General features: G+C 35.6%; 2 long non-coding RNA genes across 2 annotated transcripts in view; one reads left to right on the top strand and one right to left on the bottom strand.

Annotated features, from left to right (window-relative positions):
• Positions 1-11,736, top strand: part of LOC105734447 (uncharacterized) — a 120,191-nt gene extending 108,455 nt beyond the window's left edge. Inside the window, exons 2-3 of the long non-coding RNA XR_001111515.2 lie at positions 2,676-2,747; positions 5,971-11,736. This is a non-coding gene — a long non-coding RNA (uncharacterized LOC105734447). The remainder of the gene's footprint in view (positions 1-2,675; positions 2,748-5,970) is intronic.
• LOC135269682 (uncharacterized) overlaps positions 1-13,450 on the bottom strand; it is a 316,193-nt gene that overhangs the window by 40,724 nt on the left and 262,019 nt on the right. The window lies entirely within an intron of this gene.

Here is a 13,450-nt window from a genome sequence, read left to right as displayed (position 1 = left end):
CCAGTTTCCAGTACCATGATCTGTCTGAGGCCTCACCAGAATCACTTTTAATGTCTATATTTCTAGACTGCCTTTTAACAATCTTGAGATTCTGCCCATTACTTACTTCCAAAGCTGCTTCCACTCATTCAGATAGCTTTCACAAGACTCTACAAAATTATTATTAATCAGAGTTCTCCAGAGAAACAGACTATAAGGGATTAGCTTATATTATTATAGAGACACTAATATTCCACAGAATGCAGGCAGCAAGGTGGAGACCTAGGGGAATTGGTGGTATAGTTACAGTCAGAGTCATAAGGCCTGCAGATCAGGAAAGCTAATGGTTTAAGTTCTAGTTCAAGTACAAAGGCCTGAGAACTAGGAAAGCTGATGGTGTAAGATTCAGCCAATGGGCAGGAGATGACTGATGTCTAGCTCAAGCAGTCAGACTGGTAGAGAGAACAAATTCTTCTCTCTTCTTTTTTGTTCTATTCAGACCTTCAGTGGATTGGATGATTCACATCCACACTAGGCAGAGCAATCTGCTTTGGTCAGTCTAACAATTCAAATGCTCATCTAATCCAGAAACACTCTCACAGGTGCACTCAGTTAGAAACAGTGTTTAACAAATAACTAGCACCCAGTTACCCAGTAAGTTTACACATAAAATTAACCATCACAACATGGTAGATTCTTTTGTGTGTTCTTGTATGTGTGTCTCCAAGAGCATCTACAGAAACATTTAGGACAGCAAATATTTGCTGAAACAACAACAAAAACAGAAAAAACAAAAGAGGAAAAAACTGAAATCTTGCTTTGAAAAACATAATGAAGTGGAAACATTTTGCTTAGTTTACATAATTATGAATGGAATTTAAGGCTTTCTTTTAATAATTAAAATAATTGCAATTCTCACTATCTGCTCTAAGCACCAGGTTCTGGCAATGGGTAATTAACTTGGCACAGATATTAAATAGGTTAGTAATAAGACAGTGACCCAAGATGATGGAGGTGGGGAGAAAAAAAAAAAAAAGCATTTTCCTGAGGTTCATGATTTCAGGACTTTATTAAATTAACTTCTATTCTGGGGAAGTTTTGATGTTTTATTGGATTAAAGATTGCTTAAATGAAGCAACTCATAAATTGTTGTTTAATAGAGTCATAATAGAAACACAGTCCAGTCCTAACTGAATCTAGTACAATGTGATAAGTATGAAGTTTTTCTAAATTGGTATCTGTTACTAAATTCAAGATAGGTAAAATAACAAGAAAAGTCTATTTCTTAATGCCTTTCTTGAACAGATGTTTTCCTACTTTTGTAAATAAACCATCCAGACAGGTTATGTGAAATGAGTTTTTGCTACCAAAGGTGGATAAAAGGGTAAATAACATTTGCATGTGGACACCAATTCCTTTAGGTCCTTTTTGATCCCATGAATATAGAGGTTCCTACTGATGGAATAGATATTTAAAACTGCCCTAACATAAGGTCAGTTGGCTTATGATGCAGCAAGGAAATTTTAATTTACAGAGTAGACATCTTCCTTTAATACTTTCAAAAAAGTAGAGATTGTGTCCTTGGAGAAATATATCTACATGGCTATCCAATTTTTTTTTGCAGTCTCCAAGTATGTAGAAAAATGTATTTCCTATCCTTTTTTAAAATAATCATTTCCATCTACTCAAACATTTTGTGGTGAATTCCAATGAAGTTAATAGCCTGAAAATGATATATATTGAATATCAAAGAATGTCAGACAGCTTCTTTGAGCTGGAGGATCCCACATTTTTAAATAAATATATCCTACTTTGCATTTTTTCATTAAGGGTCACTTCAGAATATTTATAAAACTATATTTGTAAATAACTTCTGTTGTGTCAAAGAGTAATATGATTTTTTAAGCCATCTGGTTATAATGCTCTGAACATTCCCTTGGAATAGATTACAGTCTCACAAGATTGGAATACAGGGAATGGTCAATTCTGTTTTTCAATTTTCTAAGAAATTTTACTAAGGAAGCTATTTTCTTCTCTTTAACCAATAATGTTGTTGAGATGAGAGAGTTAGGAGAAGCAGGAAAAGAGGCAAGGTAAAAATACTAAAATAATGAGACAAAGTCCAGAAGAAAAGAAAATAATTGTAGATTCTTATTCATCTAGTAATAACTATCTTTAAAGGAAGGCCATCATAAAAGAAGTTAATTAAAAAGAATACTCTATCAATGCAGAAAGAGCACAAAAGGAATTTAGAAATGCTATTTTAGAAAAATAGCAGTGCGATGCAAACTGGCAGGTGAAAATGTTACTTGTGTTGCCTAGTGGTGATTGCTAACCATAACCGGGGATCGACACTCATTTTTACTCCATGGTCCATCTGTATTAAGCATCCATGTTGGGACAAAGCCCAAGTTTTAATTTATTGATTATCATCAGGGATATGAGACGAGTTAAGGTGATGAAGAACTGGATCAAAGAAAAAAAAATTACTATAGCACTTTACAAGACTTTGACCCCCTGGGTTCTAATTCTAACTTTGCTGCTTTATACAGAATGTGTCCTTAAGTAAGTAACTTCAGCTCTCTCTGTACTAACGCTTAACTTTAATAATTAAATTGAAATAAATTACTGGTTTCAATGAAATCCTGAATAATCTCCAGCTTCAGTTGTTTAATATTGAATGTGTCTTGGCACAGGTTTTTCTAGAATATATCACCGGCATCTATGGTGATGACAGCTTCTGTAACATCCTTTCATCGTTTCAAAAGGTAACCACTTTAGCTTTGTCTCATTACACCATAATTCCTGAGTGCTGGTTTGGCATTTATATTTAGTTGGAATTTGTATGTACTCTGACTCAAATTATAGATTAAATAACGTTAGGAATTAAAACAATCCCATCAATAAAAATATTCCTTCATACCAAAAGAAGAGAGAGCAAAAACATAACATATTACTGGGCAAACATTAACAGATATACATTACAGGGAAGTACAATAGTGATTATGAATTTATGACAAAATCTCACACATTTTATATAGCAAAGAAGAAAGAAAACAGAATTCTCAGATCCCCTCCAGAAACCAAATGCTGCAACTCCTGTCCCCTGTAACTCACCGGGAATTCAAAACTGCTTTTAAAGGTATTTGGTTTTTTTGGATGGAGTCTTTATCTGTCTCAAGCTGAAGTGCAGTGGCACAATGTCAACTCACTGCACCCTCCAACTCCCTGGTTCAAGAGATTCTTCCACCTCAGCCTCTGGAGTAGTTGGGATTACAGGCACATGCCACCACATCCAGCTTTTTAGTAGACATGGGGTTTCGCCATATTGGCCAGGATGGTCTGGATCTCCTGACCTCATGATCCACCTGTCTTAGCCTCCCAAAGTGTTGGGATTACAGGCGTGAGCCACTGCAACTGGCCAAGATAAATTCTTATATAAATCTACAGAGTATTTTGCCCATGACTTTAGCGGCATCCCAACACTATAAAAACCAAAGACTAGGCTTAATCCCTGAAGTATTTACTTTAAATCTACTCTGTTTCCAAGGAAATACTCGAAAAAAATGAGATAAATTGCTCTATTTGCCCTTTATAACAGAGAAACTTATTTTTATAGTAAATCATCTCCTATGGTTTAATTACTTGGGCCTCCACAACAACAAAAAAGAACAAAGCTTCCTGGCTTTTGTTTGTTATTTGACACTGAAATTTTCAGGTAAACTCTACATATAATCAGATAGAATACAGGGCAAATAAAGTAATAACTTGACCCCAAACAGAAACTCTAATGTGGGAATCAGTTATAGTTACTGCATAATGGTGCCACTGGTTACTACTGTCTTTGTTTTGCCCTCTTAATTTGAATTGTGTTTGCTCAAGACCTCCCAGATACTAACATCATATACAAATTGAAAAACATTTGCACTTTCTTCATTGTTGTAATTCAGGCTGTCTAATGGAAACGAAATGTAAGCTACATTTTGAATTTTAAATTTTCTAGCAGCTATAATATAAAAGAAAAAATAGGTAAAATTTTAATAATACATTTTATTTAATCTATCTAAAATATTGCCATTTCATCATGTAATCAATGTAAAAATTACTGAGATATTTTATTTTTATTAACCAAGTTTTTGTAATCTGGTATGTGTTACACTGTCAAAACATCTCTATTCACTGTGTTCATGTTTGAAATACGCCGTAGCCACTTGCAGCTAGAGGTTACTATATTGAATAGTGCAGTTCTCTCCAAATTAATTTAAAAACATGTGATGCCTATTCGCTGCAATGGTGGTACACATATGAATTTATTCCGAGATTTTTAAGTTATATGCCGATGGGATAACTTTTTTCAATTTCTATTGTGGTTTGTGGGTAATAATTACAAACAACTCTTTTTAGCCCCCTATCTTCCAAATCAATGGAGAACATGACACAAATTTCATATAATGTAGGACAAAATATCAGCTTCAACTTAAAAAAGAAAAAAAGCCACACTGAATGATGTGGTTTAAATCTGTGTCTAAACTGTACTTCTTAATCCTGTTCCTTAGCTCTAATTTTGTGACTGCTTGTCTGCATCGGGATGTGTAGAGAATAGTGAATGCCTACCCAAGCCTATTTCCATTAGAGAAGGGGCTGGGTAAACTGAGTGCTGCAGGGAAGCAGAACCAGAAAGAGCCTTTCTGCATCTTCAGCAATCAAATAACTTTTTCTTTCCTTTTGGAGGAAGGGATTTGGGAAAATTATTTCCCAATATTATTTTACCTTGGAGAACAAAATGGACAAGGAAGTAGAAAATTAGTCCAAAATTTGTAAAGGGAATTAGATTTTAATTATACTTTTTAATTATACTAAGTAGCATGTAGTAGAAGGAGGTACACTAAAAAGCTGTTAACTAGAATTATGGGTTATTTTATCTGCAGCACTAAGCAGAGCATGCAGATTTATGTGAGAAAGAGGGATGGTAAAAAGTATTTAACTAAGATTATGGGCGAGTTTATCTGATGTTTTGCCATACCATGTCAGTTAAAAGAAACAAGCAAACAAACATGCACGTAGCCTGCCTATCTTACCTGAGTTTCTGTCTTACTCAGAGCACTCAGAAAATCCATCAGAATTTGACTAATTAGACTGTAAAAATAAATGCCCGTGGCTAGATGTATGCAGCTGGTGTTACTTACATAGTGTTGCACAGCTCAGTGAAAAATGATTGGCATTTAATGCCCAAGAGCAAAATAGTGGCCAGATCTAAGCTTTTTTATTTTTTGTTTCTTTATGCTGAACAATCATTGACAAACTGCGATGACTTAACAAAAATTCTCCCATTTTGCCTCCTTATACAGTTTAATATGTATTAAAAGCAGCCTTCCAAATATGTCTGATTTTCCTCCTAAATCATAGTAATTTTCAAATCTAATCACTAATCAATCTGAAGTAAATAACATGGATTTCTTTTCTCTTAGTTTCTAAGCTTTCTTCTTTTTAAAATAATTAAAATAAAAATTTTTACTATATCAAAAAAAAAAAAAACCACAATAGGACCTGCTATCAGTGAAGTTCAAAGTTGTCTGTTTTGAAAGATCATGAACCATTTGGGAAATGGAAAACTACAGTTCCCAATATTTTAGTATCTTTGGAACACACTATTAGAGCCCTACAAAGCTGAAGCACTGAGAGAGGAAGGTCATCCCAGAGACCATGGAAATGTTCTTTAAAATTCTTGTAAGGGTTGACTTTGTCAAAATAATGTGTTACTTATTTGATTATGCAATACCCTTAATTTATATTTTTATTCTACCCCCACTGATTATTTGTTAGCATTTTTCCTGAAATCTAAATAAAAATACAGGTTGAGATATATGGCTAAGTGTGAAATAAAGTAATTGACCTCTCTAAAACTGAAAAAAAATACATAGTGGGGGTTGGCCAAGATGGCTGATTAGAAGCAACTAAGGTTCACAGGCTGCTGTCTTTGCTATTTCACAGGCTTCATTGGTGATACCTCCAGGTATGGGAGGGACCGAGGCAACTAGGATCTGGAGCAGACCCCCAGCAATCTGCAGCAGCCGTATGGAAGAGTGGCCTGACTGTTAAAAACAAAAAAAGCAACAACAACATCATCAACAAAAAAGACTCCACAAAAACCCCATTCAAACTTCAGCTATCACAGAGATTGAAGGTAGATAAGCCCACAAAGATGAGAAAAAAATCAATGCAAAATCACTAAAAACTTAAAAGGCCAGGGTGTCTCTTCTCCTCCAAATGGCCACAATACCTTTCCAGCAAGGGCAGAGAACTGTGCTGAGGCTGAGATGGCTGAATCGACAAAAGTAGCCTTCAGAAGGTGGACAATAATAAACTTTGCTGAGCTAAAGGAGCATGTTCTAACCCAATACAAACAAGCTAACAATCACAGTAATACAATACAGGAATGGATAACCAGAATAGCCAGTTTAGAGAGGAGCATTAACTGACTGGATGGAGCTGAAAACACAACACTAGAACTTCACAATGCAATCACAAATCTCAATAGCAGAATAGACCAAAAGGAGGAAAAAGTCTCAGAGCTTAAAGACTATATCTTTGTGAAGTAAAACGGCAGATAAGAATAAAAAGGAAGAAACAAAACCTCTGAGAAATTTGGGATTATGTAAAAAGACCATACCTATGACTGATTGGGGTACATGAAAGAAATGGGGAGAACAAAACCGAGTTGGAAAACATACTTCAGGGTATCATCCAGGAGTCCTTTTCCCCCTGAGAAAGACAAGCCAATATTCAAATTCAGGAAATCTAGAGAACCCCAGTAAGAAAGTCCATTAGAAGATCAACCCCAAGACACATAGTCCTCAGATTCTCAGAGGTTAAAATGAAAGAAAAAATGTTAAGGGCAGCCAGAGAGAAACGCCAGGTCACCTACAAATGGAAGCCTATGGGGCTAACAGCTGACTTTTCAGCTGAAACCCTGCAAGCCAGAAGAGAGTAGGGGCCAGTGTTCAATATTCTTAAAGAAAAGAATTTCCAACCCAGAATTTCATATCCAGCCCAACTAAGCTTCATAAGTGAAGGAGAAAAAAAGATCCTTTTCAGACAAGCAAATGCTGAGGAAATGTGTCACCACCAGGCCTGCCTTGCAAGAGTTACTGAAGGAAGCACACAGGCCAGTGACATATGAAGCAACCACATAAACAAGTCTGCAAAATAACCAGCTAGCATCATGATGACAGAACCAAATTTACACATAACAATATTAACCTTAAATGTAAATGGGCTAAATGCCCCAATTAAAAGACATAGAATGGCAAGCCAGATAAAGAGTTAAAACCCATTGGTATGCTATCTTCACGAGACCCATCTCACATGCAAAGACACATATAGGCTCAAAATAAAGGGATGGAGGACAATTTACCAAGCAAGAGGAAATCAGAAAAACCAGGGGTTGCAATCTTAGTTTCTGACGAAACAGACTTTAAACCAAGATTTAAAAAAGATGAAGAAGGGAATTACATAATAGTGAAGGGTTCAATTCAACAAGAAGAGCTATTTTAAATATATATGCAAACAACACAGGAGCATCCAGATTCATAAAGCAAGATCTTAGAGACCTATAAAGAAACTTAAACTTCCACACAATAAGAGTGGGAGACTTTAACATCCCACTGACAATATTAGACAGATTATCAAGATAGAAAATTAAAGATATTCAAAATGTAAAATCAGCTCTGGATCAAGCAGACCTGATAGATATTTACAGAAATCTCTACCCAAACATAGAATATACATTCTTCTCAATGCCACATGATACTTATTCCAAAATTGATCACAAAATCAAAAGTAAAACACTAGTCAGCAAATGCAGAACAAAATTATAACACTCTCAGACCATAACACTATCATATTAGAACTGAAGATTAAGAAATTCACTCAAAACCACACAACTACATGAAAATTTAAAAACCTGTTTCTGAATGACTCCTGAGTAAATAATGAAATTAAATCCCAAATCAGTAAGTTCTTTGAAACTAATGAACAAAGAGAAAACATACAAGAATCTCTGGAATGCAGCTAAAGCAGTGTTAAGAGGGAAATTTATAGCACTAAATGCCTGCACAAAAAGCTAGAAGGAGCTGAAATCAATAACCTAACATCATAACTAAAAGAACTAGAGAACCAAGAGCAAACAAACCCCAAAGCTAGCAGAAGACAAGAAATAACCAAGATCATAGTGGAACTGAAGGATATAGAAACACAAAAACCCCTTGGGGAAAAAAAAATCAATAAATCCTGGAGCTGGTTTTTGGAAAAATAAATAAAATAGACTGCTAGCTAGACTGATAAAGAAGAAAAGAGAAGAATCATATAGACACAATAAGAAATGATATGGGGAATATGACCATTGACCCCACAGAAATACAAACAACCATCAGAGAATACTATAAATACCTCTATGCACATAAACTAAAAAATCTGAAAGAAATGGATAAATTCTTGGAAATATACACTCTCCCAAGATTGAACCTACAAAGAAATTAAATCCATGAATAGATCAATAATGAGTTCTGAAATTCAGGCAACAATAAACAGCCTACCAACCAAAAAGAAGCCCAGGAATAGATGGATTCACAGCTAAATTCTACCAGAGGTACAAAGAAGAGCTGGTACCATGTCTATCTATAAACAATTCCAAGCAATCAAAAAGGAGAGACTCCTCCCTAACTCATTTTAGGAAGCCAGCATCATCTTGATATCAAAACCTGGCAGAAATACAACAAAAAAAAGAAAAGTTCAGGCCAATATCCATGATGAACATTGATGAAAAATCCTTAATAAAATACCGGCAAACTAAATCCAGCAGCACATTGAAAAGCTTATCCACCATAATCAAGTTGGCTTCATCCCCAGGATGCATAGTTGGTTTAATATATACAAATGAGGAAACATAATCCATCACATAAACAAAACTAAAGACAAAAACAATATGATTATCTCAATAGATGCAGAAAAGGCCTTCAATAAATGCAACATGCCCTCATGTTAAAAACTCTCAATAAACTAGGTATTGAAACAAACCTTGAAACAGTAAGAGCCATATATGACAGACCCACAGACAATATCATACTGAATGGACAAAGCTGGAAGAACTCCCCTTGAAAACATCACAAGAAAAGGATGCCCTCTCTTGCCACTCCTATTCAACATAGTAATGGAAGTTCTGTCCAGGGAAATGAGGCAAGAGAAAGAAAGAAAGGGTATGCAAATAGGAAAAGAGGGAGTCAAATTATTTTAATTTGTAGATAACATGATGGTAGATCTAGAAAACCCCATCATCTCAGCCCCAAAGCCCCTTAAGCTGATAAACAACCTCAGCAAAGTGTCAGGATACAAAATCAATGTGCAAGAATTGCTAGCATTCCTATATACCTACAACAGGCAAGTAGAGAGCCAAATCATAAATTAACTCCTTTTCACAACTGCTACAAAGAGACTAGAATACCTAGTAATACAGCTAACAAGGGAAGTGAATGACCTCTTTAAAGAGAACTACGAACCACTGCTCAAGGAAATCAGAGAGGACACAATCAAATGGAAAAGTATTTCATGCTTGCGGATAGAATCAATATTGTGAAAATGCCTGTACTGCCCAAAGTGACTTACATTGAATAATGCTATTCCTATTAAACTACCATTGACATTCTTCACAGAATTAGGAAAAACTATTTTAAAATTCATATGGAAACAAGAAAGATGAAATAGCCAAGACAATCGTAAGCAAAAAGAACAAAGTTGGAAGCATCACACTACCTGACTTCAAATTATACTACAAGACTACAGTGACCAAAATAGCATGTTGTTGGTACAGTAACAAACACATAGACCAATGAAACAGAATAGAGAACTTGGAAATAAGACTGCACACCTATAACCATCTGAACTTTGACAAGTCAGACAAAAACAAGGAATGAGGAAAGGACTCCCTATTTCATAAATGGTGCTGGGAGAACTGGCTAGTGATATGTAGAAAATTGAAAAAATAACTCAAGATGGATTAAAGACTTAAATATAAAACCTAAAACTATAAAAAAACCCTAGAAGAAAATCTAAGCAATACCGTTCAGGACATAGGCATGGGCAAAGATTTCATGACAAAAATGTTAGAATTGCAAAAAAACCCAAAAATTCACAAATGAGATCTAATTAAACTGAAGACTTTCTGCACAGCAAGCCAAACAAAACAAAAAAAAAACACACAATTACATGAAAACTGAACTATCATGAGAGTGAACAGACAAGCCATAGAATGGGAGAAAGTATCTTCAATCTGTCTATATGAAAAAACTTTAATATCCAGCACGTAAAAGGAACTTAAACATATACAGGAAAAAGCAAACATTCCCAGTAAGAAGCGGACAAAGGACATGAACAGGCATGTCTTAAAAAAAGACATTCATGCAGCCAACAAACATAAGCTGAACATCACAGATCATTACAGAAATGCAAATCAAAACCACAACGAGATACCATCTCACACCAGTCAGAATGGCACTTATTAAAAAGTTAAGAAACAACAGATGCTGGTGATGTTGCAGAGAAAAAGGTAAGATTTTACACTGTTGGTGAGAGTGTAAATTAGTTCAATGATTGCAGAAGACAGTGTGGTGATTCCTCAAAGATCTAAAAATACCATTTGACCCAGCAATCCCTTTACAGGGTATATACCCAAAGGAATGTAAGTTATTCTGTAATACAGGTACATGTCTGTGTATGTTCAGTGCAGCACTATTCATAATAGCAAAGACATGGAATCAGTCCAAATGCTCATCAATGATAGATTGAATAAATAAAATGTGGTATGTATATGCCATAGAATACTACACAGCCATAAAAATGAATGAGATCATGTCCTTTGCAGGGACATGGATGCAGCTGGAAGCCATTATCATCAGCAAACTAATGCAGCAACAGAAAAATAAACACTGCATGTTCACATTTGTAAGTGGAAACTTAATGATGAGAACACATGGATACTTGGTGAGGAACAACATACACCGGGGCCTGTCGGAGGTGAAGAGAGGGAGAGTATCAAGAATAGCTAATAGATAAGGGACATAAAACCTACGTGATGAGATGATCTGTGCAGCAAACCACTCTGCACATGTTTACCAATGCAACAAACCTGCACACCCTGCCCATGTACCCCAGAGCTTAAAAGCTGGACAAAAAAGGCCAACCCTGCCCCCCAAACATAGTGGTTTTCCCAGAGAGAGGATCAATTTGGGTCCCAGTCAAAGAGCTAACAGGAAACCAGTCTTCTCTCACCTCTCAATACTGATTTGCTTGTGTGAGCACTGCACTGATTTTGTCTTTCCAGTAATGGAGATCACTGTGAAACTTATGAAATATTTGGATAGAGTTCATAAAAATACCAATTTATTTTAACAGTCATTTTTTGCATTCCTACTATGTGACACACACTTCAAGCGTGCTGGTGATAACAAAACAAAATATTCCATTCTGACACCAAGGATCTTAAATTATGTCCAATACACTATAATAAATATGTGAGCAAAATATTATGTCGATACAATAAAGAAGGATATTCCACTCACAAAATATCTCCAAAAACATTCTTTGGAAACTTGCAATATGAAAAAATTTTGCTATTTTTTAGTGGGGCACAGATGGACTGATTTTTAAAGTAAATATCTAGAAAGAAAAACACGCATAGTAGTTTTCAGATGATTCCTCATATAATTTGCCCAAATATCTAATTTAGTCAAAAACATCTATTCCTATACATTCCTTGTAATAATATAGATAAAGCTTAAATACCTCATAAGCTCAGGGTCCTAGAAATTACCTAATGCCTGAAAAATAAATAAAAAATGTATTTCGATATTTGGCATTATGTACAAAAAGTACCTCAGATTTTTAGACTGGTTGACTGAGTTAGGGGAAGGGTACTAGGGAGGGGAGGGGAGAGTTGACGGCAGAGTGAAACGAAATCCCTGCTGTTTAATGGTCTCATCTAACCCGGGGCCAGGCTGCCAATATAACACTCTCAAGTAGAGGAATAAGGATGATGGAATTATTAACACATATTGAAAGGATGCTTTCAGACAGAATTTATATTACACCTGTTCAGAATTGTGGTACAGGTATTGATTAGTGTTTTAAGTGGCAAAACAGTAAGTCCTTTTCTGTTTCTGTTGTGCTACAGTTACCGATGAACAATTCACATCAGGAATTTAGTTACAAGGAATTAAATACTATAATGTGAAAGACAAGCTAAATGTGCTGTATAATTTTTTTTTAAGGACAGTTTCAAGTCAGCTCACTGTGACCTTCATCTCCCAGGTTCAAGCATTTCTCCTGCCTCAGCCTCCCAAGTAGGTGGGATTACAGATGCCTACCTCCACACCTAGGTAATTTTTGTATTTTTAGTAGAGACGAGGTTTCACCATGTTGGGCAGGCTGGTCTCGAACTCCTGACTTCAGGTGATCCACCTGCCTTAGCCTCCCAAAGTGCTGGGATTACAGGTGTGAGCCATCGCACCCTGCCCTGAGTAATTTTTTTAATACTTTTCCTCTATTTTATAATCATTTCATGGTATCCCTGGCTATATTACAGTAGAATGAAACTCTTCAAGCAGAACTTAATATATGTATACTGGATTAAACATTCAAAAATATGTTTTTAGCCAAAATTGGTTGCAGATACTGAATGTTAGGTCTTCACGTTCATTTGAGAACAAATTACTTACAAAAGCATTAATTCATTTTTGCAAGAATGACTCAATTCTTACTAATATATGACTCCAGAAATATCTTTCGTGTCACTGTCTATTTAATTTTTGCTTCTCTGCTCTTTCGTTACACACAAGTACACCTACATATAAAATGAGGCCTTCATAGCAGTAGAAGCTCACCTTAAATGTGCATATCATGAACAGTGCTTACTGCTCACCTTCGTATAGAAAAAAGTATCTTAACTGCTGGATTGTGGGTAGTTTTTAAACATTTGCAACTTAAACAAGATGTTTTCCATTGCTCCCTTAATTTTTCTGAGTGGAAGGGAATCAAGCCATACATAAGCTAATTTCTATTACACAAAGTTTCCCCTTTGCTGCTAACAGGTAAGCTTTATCAAGACAGGAACATTTTTGTTTTGTTCTGTTTTATTTGAAGTTCCTAGAACCACGCTCAATGCATAGTGCTCCATAAATATTTACTGATAGACAAAATGAAGCTGACAGTTGAGCAAAGACACAAATGTGGTAAGAGAATAAATCATGAGGATATCTACAGCGAACGTGTTTCAGAAGGAGGGAACAGAAAGTGAGAAAAGTCAAAACAGGAGTCATGAACAGCAAAGACACCAGTGACGCTAGAAAGAATGAGTGATGATGGGAAAGTAATAGAAAAGTAAATCAATGATGGAGCCTAAGTTTGAAGCAAAACAATCTGG

The sequence above is a fragment of the Aotus nancymaae genome, unplaced genomic scaffold (genome assembly GCF_030222135.1).
Source record: "Aotus nancymaae isolate 86718 unplaced genomic scaffold, 86718_ANA_hifiasm-v0.15.2.pri h1tg000057l, whole genome shotgun sequence".
In the NCBI taxonomy this organism is placed as follows: Eukaryota; Metazoa; Chordata; class Mammalia; order Primates; family Aotidae; genus Aotus; species Aotus nancymaae.
Note: the sequence above shows the minus strand (reverse complement) of the source record. Positions and strands in the feature narration are given on the sequence as shown.